The following is a 21,057-nucleotide window of genomic DNA, read 5'->3' as shown; positions in this document are numbered from 1 at the left end:
CATCGTCCATTAATTTTCATCAAGAGGTGGCTGGTAAAGTAACAGTGTCAGGCAGCAGAAACAACTGGAGGTGCAAGAAAATGACTTTAAAAACAGATCTAAATTGTGGTGCAAAGTTAAAGTCGGTATAAACAGGCAGTGATCAAGTGATTAACAAATGGGCAAAACAAGAGAAGACTAGATTTAAATACCAGAGAATGAAGACCATAACTAGATAATTGATCATAGAGAATAAAGCTTGGTATTTTAGAAGTTTGATCAGTTATCAGGTTTGTTCAGGATTTGGAAGCCTTAGCAGCCAAGTTTGAAAGCTACAGTGTCTCTTGGGGCAATTGCAACAGTGATGTAAAAAACATTAGCAGGTGTCATTTTAGTTTCTTGATCAATCATCTTTGGCCCTTCACATGGTAAAGTTTAGGTAATCTGACTTCACAGTGAATAAATTAATAGCCCTGAAACAGGCATTTTATTATAAGACTGTTGCTTCTCCTTATAATAAGCATTAGACTATTATATAACACCACCAATAGAACAAGATCAATAGCAGCAGAAAAAAGGAGGGAAAGGCAGCTTTAGGCTAAATATAATTAATACTGAAAATAATTAGATTTTCAAAAGACCGATCAAATAAAGCTCTTTTTAAACATATAATAAATACTTTATTTATTAAAAATGTAGGCTATATAAAGAGCTTTTACATTTCAGTCTCTCTGAAATTTTTCAATTATATTGGGCTCAAACAAATTCCATTCATATACACTGAGCTGTCAGTTTACCATCTAATAACCAACAAACTGGAAAATCAGCTCGAGTTTCACTTCGCCAAGTCCGTATGTAATAATATTTTGCAGAATATATTTCTCCACTATTAGTCAATAAGAACACATTGTTTGGAATCCTTGGCAGACATGTTTGTAGGCTACAATGTACTGTAGCCAGTTTATGCTTTCTTGAACACTACTTCCCTCTGGATTATCTGTTAAATATGATTTCCTGCATGCTTGTTTGTTTACTTCTGCTGTGCATCCCTTTTTCCTGTTTCTCCATTTTTTATTACCCTTGTCTCGCAGACGGTATTTTTCACTTCAAGTTTTTATAACTTGTTTATTTGTCTGAGTTGAATTAAGTCCATAATTATTTGTCCGGTCTGAATATTGATGCACAGTTTGGTAACTATGCATACCTTACTCACCCCTGAGTACAGCCCATAGTCCCTAAGGTCATATTACACAAAATACAGACAGCCAGGTGCCAATACAAGCAAACACATTGAGGAGGACAAACCCTAACAAGAGGAAGAACAAGTGTGTGTGTGTGGTTGTGTGTGTGTGTGTGTGTGTATTTCTTGGCAGGCTATTAAAGGAGGAAACAGAAGCACAGTCTCAGAGACACTGTGGTGTTAGGGCATAAGACCTGCCTCTTAAGGTGGACAAACTTGGTGACAGCTCAAAGGTTAGTTACAGAGAATGTAGGGATGGAGAAGAAAATGATGATACGAAAAGCCTGATAACTGTCTAACATGTCTCAGATAAAAGTCATGACTCTCTCAAACAAACTCAAACGCTTACTAAGTCTTCCAGTAGCAGACATTTGAAAGCTGGTTACTTAGAACTGGAAGCCAATAGTGAGGAGGAGCATATGGGAACTTGTGGGCTGAGTGAAATTCCTGCTGTTGTGTGTCAGTAACACTAAGTCAACCCCCCCCCACCTCTCTTTCTCTCTCTCTGTTTTCCCCTCTCTCACTCATTTGCTGTTCTTCCACCCTTGCTGGTCACTGAGTAATGAGCAGAGCCATCTCTCCCACAGCAATTATCCATAATTATCCTCAGCTCTTCTGCGTATGCTTGGCAATGTGCTGCGGCACAGCAATTCCTGAGGCATAAGTACTGCAGAGACTCTCAAACAGTGGACATGTACTGCAGAGATGATCGAGAATAAATGAGGGATCACATCCGACATCATAAACAGCTCTAATAAGATGAAGTACCTAAAAGTGACACACAGATTTCCCACGTTCATAAGTAATCATTCTGTATATGTTTACCTCTATCTATCTATCTATCTATCTATCTATCTATCTATCTATCTATCTATCTATCTATCTATCTATCTATCTATCTATCTATCTATTTAATATTCAGATAAGTGAATCAGTGCAGAAAAACAAAAACAAGTGCAAAAGTATTACACATAGCCAATAACAATAACAATAATTTCACCATCACCATATTGTGCAGTTGATTTTGGGGGTTTTCTTGTATGCAGTTACCTTCTGTCATCAAAAATATGTAAGTGCTGTGCTCAGCCAAACGGTTAAATTTGTAGTTCCTATGAAGCATGGTGAAGACTAGAAGCTGCATTTTGCTGAATATGCATAGCTTTAAATGTTTTTATACTTGTGAATATGCATAATTTTAAACCTCCTTTTGCTACCTAGCTCAGTCTTCCTTGACAGCATTGCCCCACTTTCCCATGTTACACACTATATATGTTATGAAATGTTGTTTACGGACCGTAAATGACTGAGTTACATAAAATCAAATGTATTATTATTAAGCACAGTGTGCATGAGTGTGTTTTATAGTGGGTGTGTTTGAAAAGCATACATAAGGGAAGCCCACTCTTTTTTGTCCCAAGATGAATAGCACACCCAGAAGAGCGAGTGTTCCTCCGTGTACTGCCACCCACTCCCTTTAACTGCCTGCATGACGACTGAAATTACAATTGGCAAGGATTAGAAAGCACTGCACATTTTAGCACCAAGGAAAACAGTAACTAGGAGAAAGGAGTGAAGAAACCCACACACTCTGCTCAGGGCTTCAAATAAACTAATCCCTTTTAGACGAAGACCAGGCGTAAAAAGAAGGACGACGGCAAAATTAAAGCTTTTCAAATTACACACAGAAGAACCAAACTTGTAATCAAACCAATACACAAACTTTGAAAAACTGGTTAGGCTTCAGTTAACGAAGATTAATCCCTCAGAAAGATCCTACACTGAGAAAGAATGGTGAGTATTGCAAAAAGCAGTATTTCTACATTTTTCTTTGGCTATTGAGCATCTGGGTCCAACTCTCAGCTATAGTAGTAACTAGTTGTCCCTTAAGCAGATGAAACAATCAGGATGTTGGTGATAAAAAGTACTTTTTCTGATTGATTGTTAAGTTAAGCTAATCAGAGCAGGAGAATAGAAACAAAAGTGAAACAGCAGATTTGTTTCAAGAGAAATTCTAAACTTGCTCTGCTATAACTAGCTATATAATTGTACAACAAAATAGCAGTGCTTTAATTCCAGGCAAACAATACTACACTAATCTTATTGTACTAAACACAGTAATTTGACACTATCAGTGATACCGATACATTATAGAGCAGTCACAAGTCTTTTTATATAAAAAGAAATATATAGAAAAATGTTTAAATCCATAAAAAGTTCACAAACATGTTCAAATATTAGCTCCTAATGTTATATTGTCAGAGTGAGTAGCTCCAAAGCTCCATATATATTCAGAATTATTTCAATTTTCAATATGGAAGGTGAAAGGAAAGAAAAGCACATAATATAAATTTCGATGCAGATTTAACTTTTGCTAATTTACAAAGAGCAGAATTTCGTTTTGATATTTGAAACAAGTTTCCATTTTTTATGAAGCCACCTAAAGCATGCTGCAACTGCAAATGTGATTTTCAAGTAATCCTCACACAAAAATGAATTTTTTAAAGAACCTTCAAACGATAGTCAGGTCAACTGCTCACAGAAGATGGGAGGTGGCAGGAGGAGTGGAATGGAATTTGTTTAACAGTGTACTGAAAAGGGTCATTTTGGGTTGGTCAGTTACCACACCTGAACTTTTCACACTGTTCCACCACTTCTGCTAAGATGAACCCTTACAGTTACTTATTTTTAGCCCAAAGAAAGAAGGCAGTATCTCTGGTGAGGAAGAGAAACAGCTTTCAGACACTACAGCAATGCAAAAGAGAGGAATGGAATCAGGGAAGGAATGATCAAGATCTGTATGCTTTTCCACATTAAGACATGCCACAAACATGAATATAAAACAGGCACAGGTTGAGACTCAGCCAGTCAACTCCTTTCAGACACATCATACACTTTCCCCCTTGACCTGATTATCAATAGAAGAAAAGTAGGTCAGGTGCCATCCTGTACATCTTTAAAAGGTATCACTGATTCAACACTGCTTGAATTTTTTAATTATTCATGTATATGCTGTACCTTATGGCAAAGCTACTTGACCTGTGTTAAAATCTTTTAGAAGTTATCTATCCATCTTTATGGAGGATCTGATACACCTTTCATCATGTATTTATAATACTATCTGTTCACATCAGTTCATACGTCCAGACTCCAACAGCCATCACCTAAGCTCATATTTGTGACATGAGATTGTACAGAGATTAAATATCAGACAAATATCCAACTATTTAGCAAAATGAATGCTTAATCTTGGATGAACAGAGAAATCTTTTCAAGGTTATAATACAAGTCCAGTCAGGCAGGCTTTATAGGTTAGGCCATCAGTCAATGTGAACGACAAATCTGCTGACTTGAGAGTCAGCATCAGTCGTTGGCATCCCTCTAGCTATAAACTCAGTCTTGTCTATCACCTGGGACTCACACTCAAAAACAACAATTTTGAGGAAACAAGAGAGAGAATCTTATTAGAATCTAGTAAGCTTTACGTAAAAAAAAAATAACCCAGAAAAATTTGGCTTTCAAACTTCAGCATAAGGTTTCTATTTTACTGCAGATGCCACTCTAAGAAACTTATATTACAGATATGACTATGGTGTTACTGCTAGGAAATTTTAGCTTTGAAAATGTAAACCTTAAGCCAAAGGAGACAGCTCATTTTGTCCATCCACTCAGAGTCAGCCTCCTGGTCACACCAGAGCAGTTACGGGTTAAAGCAGAGGAAGAAATGGTAGACAACCCTCTAACATCAACAGTCAACCTCATGATACTTGAACCAATGACCTACCATGGCTTCACAAAACTAAGCATATATAAAAGACGAAACAAGTTCTTTTCAAAGGAAAGAAGCAGAAACACAAGGATGAAGTATAAGCCTCAGGTTTGTCCCATAGTAGAAATGAGTCTAAGACAATCGGCTGAATTGAAAAAATTGAAAAGAAGCACTGAAAATTTTCCAGAGATTCGTTATCTAAAGAGCATTATTAGAACAATAGAGCCTGTGGATGTGCACACTCATCCTTTTTTCACCCATGTGTAAGTGATTTTTTTCTGCATTACACTAAATGCTCCTCTTTTAAAACAAAATCGATCTGCAATTACTTTTAAAGAGGGAAGCTTTAATGGAATTGTGCTGTGGATTACTTCAGCATCTTGCTGATGATATTTTCTGGAGGATCACTTTTGAAGCATTTTATCCATCTCTCTCTCTCTCTCTCTCTCTCTCTCTCTCAAGAAAAGCAAAAACATCAGAGTATATTCATCTAAAACTGGACATGAAATGGTACATCAGGGTCAGAATGACTTAAAATTCACTTATAAAAGGTCCAAGATCAAACATTCTTCCATAAGAGCCACTCGTTTACTTGAGTAAAGGTTATATCCAGCAGTAACGGACACTGACTTCAGAAGAAGACTTCAGAAGAAGAAGATTGTTTTTTTAATATAACACCATCGGCTCTTTAGACCCTCTTTTGTGTCTGTATATCAATCTTAAAACCCCTACATTTCATTTCACTAATTTCATTTCATATAAATTACAAGCTACATTGTACCCAGAACCTGACAGGCATTTTAATTAGGTCTATCTACATATGTACAGGGTGGTAAATTACTAGTAGATTGAAACAGACAATGCCATCACCTTGGACCTCTATCTGGCCCTCACCCGTCTGCATAAAAAGTACACACATTTTCAGATGCTGTTCATAGACTTCAGTCTAGCATTCAAACCAATAATTCCTCAGCAACTGATTGGAAACTGAGGCTGCTGGGATTAAACATCCCTCTCAGACCTGGATCCTGGATTTCGTAATTGGGAGACCACAGTCAGTATGGATCAGGATCAGCATCTCCAACACCCACCCAGTGAGCACTGGGGCTGCCACGGCTGTGCACTCGGCCCACTGCTGTTCACTCTGCTGACTCACGACTGTGTAGCAAGTTCCCCAATGACACGACTGTGGTGGGTCTCATCAGCAAGAACGATGAGTGCATACAGAGCGGAGGTTCAGTGGCTAACAGCCTAGTGTAGAGCCAACAAAGTGTCTCTGAACATGAACAAAACAAAAGAGACAGTTGCTTCAAGACAGCACATAGCAACCATTCTCTGCTAAACCTCAACAGCTCCACCGTGGAGATCATCAAAAGCATCAGATTCCTTGGTGTTCACCTGGTGGAGAACCTCACTTGGTCCCTCAACACCAGTTCTATAGCCAAGAAAGCCCAGAAGCATCTCTACATTCTGTAAATGCTATTATATTTTTATATATTATATCTGAAAAGGCCATCTCTCACTTCCATCCTCAACAAATTCTACAGAGGGACCATAGAGAACGTACCGAGCAGATGCATTACTGCCTGGATTCGAAATTGCACCGTTTCAGATTAAGACCCTGCAGTGGATAGTGAGGACTGCTGTGATCGTCATCAGGGTCTCTTCTCTCCATCACAGACATTTTCACCACATGGTGCATCTGCAAAGTCACCTGCATTGTGGATGACCCCAAGCACACTTCACACAAACTCTTCACCCTCCTGCTGTCTTGTGAAAGCTACTGAAGCACTCATGCTCTCTAGGTTTCTAAGATCTTTATTCATTTTGCCATCTTGATTAAAAATCAAGGTTAATTGGACGTGCTCATCATTTTTATACATGTCACTAAGCACAGTAGGATGTTAATTTTTAATTGTATCTTGCAGAACACCTGTCTGAGAGACACAATCATTATTTTTCTTCAATAATAGACTGGCCACATATGTGAGTTTTTCTATTAGGGTGCTATAAATGTCTGACTGCAAATGCTTTATCATAGAGATGCTCTATTTTATACATGCTCTATTTTATTAGAGATGCAGCTCTGAGCAACCAACACCCTGAACTGAGAATGTGTTTGGACAGTTATGACTATTATTACTAATTTTAACCTCACCACTCTGCACTGTTAGTTGCTTTTTCTATTTGGATTCTTCATGAAATCTACATGCTTTGTTTACAAAGAATGTGCTAGACACTACTGAATATACAAAATACAATATGATAGCTGATTGTTCTACAAATACCAAGTAAGTTGAAGTGTGAGTGCTAATTAGCTAACTAAAATATGGTAACAATGCCATTTCTGGAAGAATTATTAAGTTGCATTTCGAATGTAAGCCAATTTCACTGATTATGCTAGCTAGCTGTGAACTCATCACTGATTTACAAATTTTCACGGCTTAGACTATTAGCCAGTTAGCTAACCTAAAATACTTTCTGAGAGGATGTTTATTTCATATTTGTAAAAGATAACTGTTAATGCTAACTGTCTTAGTATAAGCTAACAGGACGTCTGATGAAACCTTTTTTTTTTAAAGTGTATTCATAAAGCTACTTCTGAGGGCCAGTGTCTACATTAGAAATTTTAATCAAAACCAGCATACCCAGAGAAAATCCCCAAAAGACTAGAAGAACTTGCATACTCAGGGAGGTGGTGGTATTGAATGCCCAATGCTGAAGGTGTGAGGCAAATGTGCTAACAAGTGACATCCAGAAATATGATCTCACTTGAACAAATATTCCTTTGAAAACTGTTCCTATCAGTTCTCTACCTTCTCTAGTAAATAAATAATCACTTAGCAAATCCTAGCAACTGCACCCTTGTGTTTGAAATAGGCTGCTACTTTCAACAGACTTTCATTTAAGTACTTTCTTCTATACAGTCATTCAAACTGGCAGAGATTCCTGCTGGCTCCAAATCCCACCTGCTCTGGTTAAACTGTTGGGGTTTTCTCAGCACATCTAATTTATGAAGCTTAAATAACCTTTCTTTTTCCTGTACCAAATCTTTGAACAGCCTCAAGACTCTGCAGTAGGTATTAATTACAGCTATGTCAGAAGTCAGCACTAAGAGCCGACAGGTGAAACTCAGCACTAATTAGAGTGTACTGTGCTTTCTTAATGACCACAGACCATAATTAGTTTCCAGTCTCAATTCAAAATGTACATGCCTAATGACTTCACCTCTCACTTACTAGGATTAAACTGTAACATATTCATTAGCGTGGCATGAAAATACTGCTTCCTGTAAAGTTTGGCTGTCTATAGATATCTATATATGTATAGAGTTGAGTGCTTGTTTTAGACCAATATTACAGGCTTTGCTAGCCATCTGTACTCACTAGCCTGCTGATGTCTGACCTGTAAAGCACAAATGAAAGGATCAGTTTCCTCCATTTAACAGCCTGACTTCTTAGGCTCCAGATCAGCAGGATTTGAAGTGATCAGGGTCAGACAATCCCTTGCAACCCTCCAGAAACAGTGGAAGAAAGCCAAGCTCAGCCTTTCAATAAACGGATTCCACACGGATATGTCTTAAAACAGCAGGGCAAATTTGGTCCATGTGAAACCTAAAGACTTTTAGAAAACACAAAATTGCTGGGATTTTGTTCTGTTGGAAGTGCTGAAGTAGAACCTGTAAGCCTCGTGTGCTTATAAAACCTGGAAACGCTCCCAAAAATCCACTCTCACTACAGTGGATAATCACTGCAGGAAAGGATCTTGGAGCAATAATAAGAATAAATTAAATAAAATACTTAAGATTAAATGCAGAACTGGACCATTAGTCTGTATAATAATGTGAATGGTTTTAATACCTTATTTCATGGAGTTTTAAACCAACAAACTGAAAACTAATGGCAGCCCTTTACTGTATCACTAACTTGCTTATTCAATAGTCATCTAACACACGCCAGCTATTTTTAGTGTAATGGCTTTAATGATCAAAATATTTTCCGAATTCATTCCAATTTGGCACATAAGTGTGGGCTTTAACAACTGTGTGATATAAACATCTTTGACTTTTGTCAGAATGTTTTTTGGAGGATTTTGTACAACAGGTTAATATTTAATTTCACTGTATATGTACAGTCAAATACTTTTTTTCACTGTATTGTGATATATAGTAAATTAGCAGCAGTTACAGCACTGGATTGTTTATGTATATGAATATATATTTCCAAAACCAGCATTCTAATCCAGGAAGCATATAATAGTAAATTCACATCATAGACATTCTACTCAAAGCTGTTCATCTCCTCTAACTTGCCATTACCTTGGAAACATAGATAACATCTGGATGGAAAGCTCAACTACACAACATATCATGTGGTTAATATTAGACTAGTACTTCCAATATATGGAATTTTTTTTTTTACAGACACATACAGTATTAAATTCTGACTTTATACTCGTACCCACTTTAGAAATGCTGACTATAACATTTTGAAACAAATGATATCAAATCTAGAGAACTAACTAGCTGACTAAAATCTCATTTCTCTCTCAGCTGATTGGTTGCTGTTCTTATTCATCACTAGGCAATCTAACTACTGTAATGCCTAAAGTTGAGTTTTTTTTTGTCTCCTGTCTTAGCAATCTTTTTTTTCTTCATTTAACAAATAAAAAAAACCTAATGCCCTAAAGCTTTAATTGTGCAAGTTGCTCACATTTTTTTTCAGTCATGGCTGTTATAATTTAATGACATTTACTGTGAATTTAGAGCTTTCAGAAATGTTTGACTTCCTGACTTAATATTAAAAGTATGTTGAAGATGTAAAAGAATTTTTCATATTCTTAAGTAATATAATCCTGGGACAAAAGCACAAGAGTTTGGCTTGATGAATAGGCCTAGAAATATAGTGCTAACGAGCTTATTAGTGCTCTATCAGGGAAACAACTAAAGAAAAAGATTACACTGCTGTTTTAGGGCACTGAAAATTGAATTTAAAGAAATTACACAATTCTCTAGGTGTTTACCTGTATTGTACTGCTGCTGTGCCATAGGTTCAGGCTTGTCTTCGAGGACTGTCAATTAAATCCCAATTACCTCCAACCTGCGCTGTAGGATGGATCACTAACCTTGACAAACGAGAAGAGAGAAATGTCATATCAGTGTTTTATCTGAATAAACATTCTTCACAAAATCCCCCAGAACTGTCAGCCCATGTTCAGCTGATTTATTGCACTAACATCCAAGATCACTGAGCTGACAGAAACTATGAAACAGAAGAGAAAAAAAAGGATAGAGGAAAGGCATTTATGCAGCACTGTAATTCTCTGTCATAAAGAAGGTAAACAGCAGAAGAAAATGACACGCTCATGTCTCTAAAATCACTGTGAAGCAGAAGAAATCTTTCATCGATGACAATCCAGAATTACTCTTCTATGTATGAATCAGTGACCCTTCATTCAGCTGATGAACTCGATAGGATTTTGAGCTATCAAACCTTAAAATGCACTCAAAACAATGATTCATGTGAAATTAAGCTGCGAAGGATATTAATAGAGTCAGAATGAAAAAAAAAAGTCAACCTGTATTGCTGGAAAATGTTTTATTTAAGAATATTGAACTGAAAACTGGCATAGTCCATTGTTTAGCTGTGTAAGAAATCTCTCCTAAAAAAAAGCTCTCCACAGCTCTATCCATCTCAAGCTTCTTTCCCAAACCCATCCTAGCTCCTGATCTCTATGTACTCCAAAAGATCTATATCTTACTTCGAAATAGGTTAGTTTACTTGATGTTTTTGCTTTTGTTTTGCGAACTTAAAATCTATTTAGGCAATGTGCCATGCATTAGATATTGACTTCAAACCCCCTTTATATTGGACATTCAGTTATAAGCACTTCAATATTTTTGGCCATTCATAACACACTGTTTTGGAATTACAGCCTGGTTGTGGCTGTTTGGGATTTAAAGGTCTTGGACAGATTTAAAAAAAAAATAATAATAATAAAACAATAATTGCTGCATTTCTAGACGTTTGTCCTGTCCTAGGCCTCCCTGATGCTCTGCAGTTTGGGTATGATTTCTGTCAGACTCTAGTCGGCTTGGAACACATTTATATTGGCATCATGTGCCACTTTAACTACACACACGTAAACCTCATGCAACTAATTTTATGACTTGAGTTGCCACTGTTTTTTTAATTTAAGGTTTTTCACAGCACTGAATGTAAATGCTTATGCAATCACAGCTTTTATACATTTGATTTGCAAATGGTTATGCAAACTACATAGACTTTTTTCAGTACTTTCAATTCATCACATATAATCCCAGTTAAGCTCATTTCAGTTTCAGATTGTAATACTAGAAATGTTCCACACCAAAGACTAAAGCAAGTCTAAGGTTTTGTTCTGATGATATGTACAGTATTAGATCTCAGATTCAGTTGATTCAGTGTTTAGTTTGATAATTAAAATAATTTGCTTATCTTTTGTTTATGGTTCTTTTGTACATATATACTGGCAAATCACTTTTAAACATTTTTCAGATGCTTCCAACTAAAAGTAAAATTCAATCCAAGCACAGACTTGTTTAATGGCCCATGAATGACTTTTCAGCAGTGCTAGGATTAGACACACAACCCCTTGGTACCCAGTAAACAAACTTAACCACTGAGCTCTAAGTGCCAATCATGTACCCTTAATCCAAAACCAATGGCCGTATTTTGTTCCTGATGACAATTTTTTTTAATTTATGTGTGCTCTGTGCAAGTTGTAAATAGTTAAAATTGTGTTGTTGCACTATAAAGAACCAGAGAGAGAAAAGAACATCCACAACTACTGGGAAACCAGTGAGTCTGCGACAATAGACAGTGTCAGATACTTGATTGATTAGTTGATTAACTGGTGTCTCAAGATCACCTCTATATATATATATATATATATATATATATATATATATATATATATATATATATATATATATATATATAGATATACGCATCATCATAACAGTGAGTGAGTGAAATGAGACCTCCCTCTGCAGTTGGTTGTCACTGCATTCAGAATTTCATAACAGTGAAAGTTGCTTTCCCCCGCCCTCAAATTAAATTATTGATTATTTGACAATAATTGCCACCAGACACACCTGAAATTGGTACAATATCTGGAACAATAAAATTACACACTGACCCAAAAGACCTTCAGACATCCAACATGTGATTAAATGAAAGGTTTTGATATGATTAATGTTCAGCAAGGGGGATTCATTGTTTTCTAATGAATTTGATTACAGGGATTAAGAAGCTCAGAATTGATTTTGAGGCACCACGGGCATCCAGGTGGCAAAATGTGAGATTATTTAAAGCCGGTTCTTTCTTGAAAGCTTGGCAAATAATGGATTGTTGATAAGAGGGTGATTATGAATACCAGTGTCAGCTCATGTTGTTTACCAGATCATAAGATGAAAGCAAGAAAATATGGATTTTTTTTAATACCCTTAGACTTTTCCTATCAAGACGTGTAAAAAGAAAATCAGAATCCTTTGCATACAAACAATGAAGAGGCTTTGTGATCAAATAAAATGCCTGACATCTCTGAAAACAATATGTAATTGGCTAGTAAAGCTATTTCAAGAATATAGTCAGACAATATTTCTATGTCTGGATATATCACATTTGGTTAAGCAAAGGGTACATTATGTTCATTTGATTTGAGCCTAATGGCACAGACAAATCACATGAATCTGTGGTGAAGCGTGTTTAGATGGGTCATTTCCTGCCATTAACTCTGATCTGTAGCGGATACTTACGCATCATCCACATCAGTTACAGAAAATACAGCTCAGATTCGCATGCTGGTAAGAAATCCATCTGTTAGCTCAACGTGATCACACATTTCTTATTTATCAGCGTCATCTTCACACTTTTAAATCTGGACTACATTTTCATCAAAGGACCGGGAAAAGGAAGGGAAAGATCAGGGTTGATTTGATGTCTAATATATTACTGCTATATCCACCTGTGCCTCCTGAACAAATGCAGTCGATTTCCTGCTAATAATAAATGGAAGCAGTATACAGACTATGTTAGCCTGAGTTCACAGTACATGATGACATGCTTTTTTGTTAAGCATTTTGAAGTGACATGTTATGGATGCTTATACTGCACTTCTTTGTCAATTATGTTTAAGGCATAGGTATTTAAACTGTCAGGTGTACTGACTGTAACAGACCTGCCATCGCTGAATTAGTCTTCTTTTTCATGATAAAAATAAATAAACCAACCAACAATGAAATCTGGAATAACTGACAGATATTCAAGTGTACTAAACTCTCTGCTATAAACTGACCCCCTAGTAGTAGTTAAATTATAACTACATTAAATTTAGTTGATATTCAAATAAGTTGAAATAATTTTCAAAAAACATGCAATACAAAGTTGGCTGCATGCATAAAAAAATTGAATATTTCTGGTTTAAGGTGAAAGTACCTTACAACTGTCCTTTAGTGAGGATAAAACCAGGATATTTTGTAGCCTTTTATAGACTATAGCACTGATTATGCTATGTTCAAATTGTGTGTGCTCTACAGTATTGTCTAATATCTACAATTTGAAATGTTTATGAAAGTAGCTTGCCAGATTGCTAGCTAATAACACACTTTAACAGGCAGATGAAACACCAGCCAGCCAGTTAAGCACAACGATGATGTATCCTTCCTTTACCCTGTTCACATGATCACAACCACAGGAGAGGGCTAAAGTCAGACGGTAAACTTGTGCAGAGTATCCTTAATAGACACACTTAACTTGTTCTTAATAAACTGCTAACATGGTGTATACTATAGTATGTCAAGAGGTCTCGCTAAGAATTAGAAAACATCTGAAGCATTACATATTAGTACTGGTTAATTAGGATCAAGCATTTGCTGCCCACCTACATGCTGCATGCCATACACACCAGATGGTGTGTGCTCATTGTGAGCACTTTGCTTGCACAGCTGATGAAAAATATCCAGACTGGATTTTAATGTACATATGCAATCGTCAGACGTATAGGCTTTTCATTGAAGGACAGCATAGTGTTTCATGCTCAAAGCCAAAAGCAGCAAGCTGCTACAATTTTACTGTTTACTTCTGTGTGTTTGGAAGGGAATAACAATTGTACTGTTTTCCTAGTGTTAGCCCACTGTCACTGTCTTACTTTCACTCCAGTAGACCAGCTACACCGCTGTGTCAGAACTTTAAAATGTCAATTTTGACTATTTTTGGAATATACATTTTGAATATTGAGTACAATTGTAAAATTGTTAATAAGGCTTATTTAAATTGCAAGTGACTGGAAATGGAGCAAACTTAAATAGCTAACTAACATCAGCAAATATTGTAAGATATTAGAATATTACAAGATTATAACTAGTAACTCGCTTGGCTAAAATTACACTCAAGGTTTGTCATAGCTTCTAAAATGCAAAGTAACAACCCACAATTTGCTTCTTCTTTACATCTAAATGCAGTCCACCACTGCTTAAAGATCCTAATCTCTAGGGAAAGAAATCTCTTTTCCACCAACTGAGAATATGAGCAGCTCAATATGAACAGCATTTATTATTATCTGATCTTGGTGGTAACAAAAAGGCCCACCTATGCATTAATAGCAACAGTGATACCGCAATTCCAGCTTCTCCCAGATGATACAAATAAATAAAAAAACAAAACAAAAAACAATCAGTGTGTGAGCTGATGCCAGAATATTAAATGAAAGTAAAAGGCGACCCCTGGAGATTTTCCTTCTCAGCAGTTGGATTATGCTTTCCTGGAAAGTGTTATTGCACAAGACCAAAGGCCAGGAGAGCTTCCTGCACTACAAATAAAGTCTTCCAGCTTCACACAACAGGAATTTTACTTTTAGCAGCCCTGGACTTGCTCTTTGAAAGATGAAACCAGACTTAGTGCAGTACTTCTAAGATTGACAGATATACAAACAGAACAAATATTTTATAACAAACGCAGAAATTCTCAGACATCAGTCTGAATTAAAAAACCTAAAAAATGCATTTCAATTTGAAAATTGCTTTCAAATTATTTATAAAAGTTCATGTAGGCTATCTTGCCAAAATGTTTGAGACTGCATCTGAGTTATTTGTTTGCAAATAAAAATTAGTTTTCACTAAAAGTGAATGGTAATATCCTTGGACTATACACTATATAGAAGCACAACAGTCTCTTTTAACACACTCATGTCTGAGTCATCGTTTTCAGTTATATAAATATAAAAACCCTAATAAACTGCTAATGCAGTGTGTACTAAGGCACATCAAGGACTCTGACAGTAACAGTGAAGATCCACAAATTAACTAAATAAACCTTATAGACTTAAATGATCATCAGTAGGCCAACAGTGGCCTGAATTTTGTTTCCCTGCAATAACTACTATCATGCACGGTCATGACATGCTTGCCCTCGCCATTAATATTTACATTTTTAAAAAAGATTTATAATATTTGGTCCAGTAGTGGCAGCTTTTTGGTGCTGGGATTTGAACTCATGACCTCACAATCCACTAAAATTCAAAGATTCTCTATGGTATTTTAAGACTTAATTTATCTTAAAAAGCTCACATACCTGTATCAACTCTGAAGTGGTAGGACATACTTTCACTTGTACATAACAAGATCTTTTGGTTTCACTCAGCAAGAGTTTGAACTTCTAACAGATTCAGCTATGTGAGGGATGCTGCCAGATGCCCTGCTGAGCTTGAGAAGTCTTCAGAAGAACACAGGGCCTGAATGCTGCATAGTAATGAACTGTAGATGGTAGTGCAATAATGAAAAGTGATTGTTGGTAAAATCTCCTGCAGATCGAGAATAGTGCTTGATTGAGATTGTTCTTTATTGGATTAATTAACAGAGGGCAGGAGGGCTAGTGCAACTGAATGTTAACAGAAACTGACAGACAGCATAAAATACTGTATTGCTGCAATTACTACATGTGACTACACAGCATTACATTCTGCAATAAAGGCATGTTTGCGAGGTTCATTGTAGTGAACACATTACAGTTCATATAATGTTTCCTTACAAGTGAAACAAAATGTTTCAGTAGGTTTCAGACTTAAAGTATTAAATTAATCAGAACCGGAGCCAAAAATGAAGCACACTGTGACAGCATCATATACAGGACCATACTGGAGATGCATTTGTGGACACACTTTTTCATTTTCCTACATGGATTCAAATCCAAGGGAAAAACCTATAAACCTCTCCCTGAAATAAAGCAGTAACCTTCATTTAAAATGCGATTGTTTACAGTAGCATTAAATTAGGCCTTGGGAACCAAAAGCTGTTTCACGTACAGATCAACACCAAGGACAGTGTCTTTCTCAAATACAGATAAGCACTATTTTCAATGTCTTAATCCTTTGTATAGAGCAGAACTACAGATGGTCTCTTTAAATTTTGCCTTAAAGGTCAAGGATCAATTTTGGCCTAATTTGTGGAGCAGTATCAACGCAGAATTATCCTCAAACAAACTGCACTTCTGATATCAAAGTGGTACAAAATAAATCATTTCGAAATGTTACATGAGAAGCACATTTAAAAAGTGCAATATATCAGCTTACACATTTAAAGAGTTTTAATCTCATAAAATTCTGATTTCTGCATTGCAACTGTGTGTATTTCTTCAGACATTAAATAAACTCCATCCATCTTCTCCACAGTTCACAATATTCCTGACCAAAATGACAAATGACAAGTAACAAGTTCGTGGGAATGGATCACTTTCTTGCATGGTTTGGTCACACTCAAGTTTATGCTAGCGCTCTCTTCTTACATGTACCAAAAATCGGCTTCCTGGACTACACACTGCGTAAACCAGCTTTCACACATGAACAGATTCAAAGCAAAGCCAGCCTCTGAAAGACACATATTTGAATATGGATAAGCACCATGGAGTCAGGGATATTTATAAATGGATCAGCTCCATGGACAGAGAAATAGTAAAATCCGGCTCAGTATCACTCTATAGGGACATAAACATTCATATAAGGTTCAGCACTGTGAACACCGTGAGCTGTAGTACTGAGGTACTTACCTGTACACATAAAAGGTATCTGTTCTCATGTCTATGACTATTATGCAACTTAGGAAACAGACATTAGAGCTTGATTTTAGACTGTAGCTGAAATGGACTCCATGCATGTCCAACAATCTCGGCTAAGCTGCCCATATCACTCACTAAAACACTGTTTTCATAGTCCAGGGTCCAGACACTTACCTCTTACAATCTTAAATTTTCTGTTTCCAATACATTAACAACTTTTAATGTCTCAGACCTGTTAGCATCTTTTAGTAGACCAATACACCAGAGAACTGCCTGATGGGATTTCTGTAGTGTTTGACTTCCTAGTATTGATATTGGACTGTTAAATGCAGAACAGTTTCTTATTACCCCCTATCCTAACATGAGGCCAGTGGTCGGGGATGGAGAGCCCCTTGATCTTTTTTTTCAGTTGTTTGACACCAGGACCATTTTTACAGTGTGGCACTAAAATAACAACAACAATTATGATGAATCATGTCTTTTATATATATATAATGTACAACTGCTCCTGATATTCTGACATATTATATCATTCTAAGCCAAAATCTCTATTGATATCACCAAAACATACCTCTTGCCCATTACTGAGTGCTTTCTATGTATTTAATTGCTCCCTCTGAGAACATGAGAGGCAAGGATTGAGGAATCAAGGTAAAATATATATCATTTAATGAGACATTCATGTGCTCTTGATCACTTTTAAGTCATATATTCGTCGATGAACTGCCCGACAGTTTAATTTCCTGTTACTGGCCACAGTGAGTCTGCAAATCGGTGTACGTCACAGTGTGATTGTAAACTCAACAAATGAAAACATTAGGGCATGTTCATCACATGTAGCTAAATGATGGTTTTTCCCTACGACTGAACTCAGCCCTGGACTACTAATATGAGCTTTTTTTTCAGACACATCTGAAATTCTTTCATGATTTTTTTTGTATTCATTGCTTTAGTTCTTATTTCTGCATCATTAACTGGACCCTTATTTAAACTGTAGGCTTCTGTGCCACTCTATAATAAAAATGACTTCTATGTAGGAGGTGCATTTTTGACCTTTCTCTCTCTTTGTTCCTTGATTTCTGTAAGAATGAATTCAACGCATGAATACATCCATAAAGACAGCTTCAACAGATTTCCGGGTCACAGACTAAAAGATCAAGGCGGTAATGAGTCATTAGAATATAAGGAAGCATTGTTTATATTCTATCCACCTTTTAAAAGTCTTCTTTCACTCAAGTTCTCAGTCATGTCACTGATTTTGTTAGATTTCACTTTGAGTACTTAGGATTACATTTTGGTATTTTGGGATTACACCTTTGTGCTACTCTTGTTCAGTGCTGCTTTACTAGAGATGCAAATGTAAGTGATTTCAGTTTTTGGCTTTTGCATTCTGCTGTTTTGTATTTTGCTTTGCTTCACTGTTAATCCTCTTAATAAACCCTTTGTATATGGATCTACACATCCCTATTGTGTCAGCATTGTAACTGCTGGCTATGCATGTCATACTAGTTAAAGCAAGCAGCAAAAAACAACAGACATAGTATGATTTTGGTATTTCTTTTGAAATAGTACCTGCTCAAAATTTTTTTTATACCTCCCATTAAATCTCTTTAAATTTTAGACCATTGATTCACAGTTTCAATGGAAATTTTGCTCATTTTCTCACATATGATGTTTACAACCCTTCTTATGCACTCAACTCTATTTTGCTGTCATGTAGACAACTTGAGTTGTTGTCATGGTGATGAAATAACCTTCTCCCTATCCCAGCACCTGACGTCACTACTTCTTTGGTTCCAGTCCAGCAGGTTTCAAAACTGAATTTGCCGGCTGAGAACCAGTGAAAAAGCGCGGAACGGGTCAAGATTAGACACCTGCTCCAGCTCTGTCAAAGGGAAAACAGTGTATGTGTGTGCTGATTAGATGTGTGTGTGTGTGTGTGTGTGTGTGTGTGTGTGTGTGTGTGTGTGTGTAAAATACTGCAGAGAATCAGGCGTGTCACTCACGGGGAAATAGATAGTAATAATTAGGCATCCCTTTGGATCAGCCTGCTGTGTTTCTGAGACTTTGCTGCTGGATTCATGCAGCAGAAAACACATTCCTCCTACACAAACACAAATACACAGTCGATATTATGGATTTACAATTAGCCAGGTCCTGTAGCTTTTTCAGCTTTAGGCACTCTGTTGATATCTCCATGCAACACCAGGTTCATTCCAAAAATAGGAGAACAGTTGTGCTCCTCTGACAGCAAAAGTTGTTAGTCTTGGAATAAATAATATTTTTTATTTTAGTGCCATTGTCAGAGCCAAGGTCACTACATAAGGTGAAAAAAAATGTTAAGAAAAAGGAGGAGATGATGCAAAGGGAAAAAATCTGTTGGATGTTTGACTTAGGAAAAAAAACAACAGGCACAGAGATATTGTCAAATGACACTACACTCAAAATAAGGCAAACCCCAGCTGGAATTTTAATGATTTTATTTCTCTCACAAAAAAAAAAGAAATTAAATTGAAAGGGATACAGATAAAGTGATAGTTAATTTTATTTCATATAATTATGTTGTTGACCTTTATTTGCAAACATTGGAAGCCTGGGTTAATAATAAAAAGCAGGTAGGCTGTGGTTTGTATTTTTTTTTAATAGTGGATCTGGTAATTATTAGGCAGTGCTCTCACTGGACTTTGGCTGTTTCATAATGCTGCATGTTGCTTACAGTTGCAAAAATAACCGGACTAGAGAACTAATTTACAACATTCTGTCAAAAACCTGATTTCACCAGAACCATCAACAACCACATGAACCCTGGAAAGCCAGAAAAGGTTTATAGCAGAAATGAGATGCAAAGATCACCCTTTTTTTCTCCCCATTTACAAACAGCAACTAGTAAAACTATTTTTGAAGATTTCTGAAATCCATTGTCTCTTCTAAACTTCAGACAAATTATTTAACCTACTAAGACCTGAGCTTGCATTTTAGATTTCTTCTACCTATTTGGGGTTAGGAGGAACCAATAAATATAATATTATCTTTAGATTATCTTTGAACATGAAGCCACGGTTTTTTTGTGTACAACAGGTTCCAGTTACAAAGAATTAAGTATTATCGTGCACACAACCAAAAATGTGATGTCCATGTATGTGGACGCCAGGTTGTAGGAGGTTAAACTAGATTTTTAAAATAGGATTTATTAACTGGTGCCCTAATCTCATATCTGACTCATTTCCCCTCTTCAGTCTCACAGGAATTAGAAGGAGGAATAAGTGTAGGACAAGCTGTAATTGAAATATGGCATTATGCAGCCTTTATTCAGAAGCCAAAGCCATTATTTTACTCAACTGACTACAAAATATTTCTTAAATACTGTATTACATACTTTATTTACCGGTTTAACACTAAAAATAACATCATAGAAAGCACTGTTGGTCTGTCTGTCTTTCTTTCTATCTGCCTGCCTTTCTTTCATTTGTTACAACAGTCAGGGAGTGTAAGCATGCAACCTAAAATGTACTCAAGGGAAAGGAAAATAAGGTTAAATGTGTTAAATATTCAAATGTAAATTGCTAAAAATAAGTAATACCATGTTTTCAGATGAAGTCATTTTATTACTTAACTAAATCTGCATAATCTCTGTAGGTTTGCTGGTTATATAAAGAAATACATACTACATATGCTAAATAATATATCCCAGACATTTCTCTGTCAAACCACCAGAGGGTGACCACCCCTGAATCCTAAACATTTTTTCTGTTGTCATACTCATTTCCTGTCAGGTATCCGCATGGACTCTGCATGGACCTTGAACCTGATGCAAAAGCTTGCAGTGTCCTCTGAGCTCTGAGTTGTTTGTTCTGGACAGCTTTGACGTGTATGACCTTTACTGCCTTGCCTTGTCTTTGCTTTTGCCTGGCCCTTTGGATTTGATCATATTTCTGATTCCTGGTATTCTGATCATGCCCTGTTCTGTGATTACACAGAATTAC

The 21,057-nt window shown here is 36.4% G+C and overlaps 1 protein-coding gene across 9 annotated transcripts in view; it reads right to left on the bottom strand.

The window, feature by feature from the left end:
* lrfn2b (leucine rich repeat and fibronectin type III domain containing 2b) overlaps positions 1–21,057 on the bottom strand; it is a 124,802-nt gene that overhangs the window by 28,945 nt on the left and 74,800 nt on the right. For all 9 annotated transcript variants that reach the window (XM_058379555.1, XM_058379553.1, XM_058379559.1 and 6 more), the window contains one exon: positions 10,008–10,109. The gene's annotated coding sequence lies outside the window, so the exon portion shown is untranslated. The remainder of the gene's footprint in view (positions 1–10,007; positions 10,110–21,057) is intronic.

The sequence above is a fragment of the Hemibagrus wyckioides genome, linkage group LG25 (assembly GCF_019097595.1).
Source record: "Hemibagrus wyckioides isolate EC202008001 linkage group LG25, SWU_Hwy_1.0, whole genome shotgun sequence".
Lineage (NCBI taxonomy): Eukaryota > Metazoa > Chordata > Actinopteri > Siluriformes > Bagridae > Hemibagrus > Hemibagrus wyckioides.
This window is presented reverse-complemented; position numbering and strand designations above follow the sequence as displayed.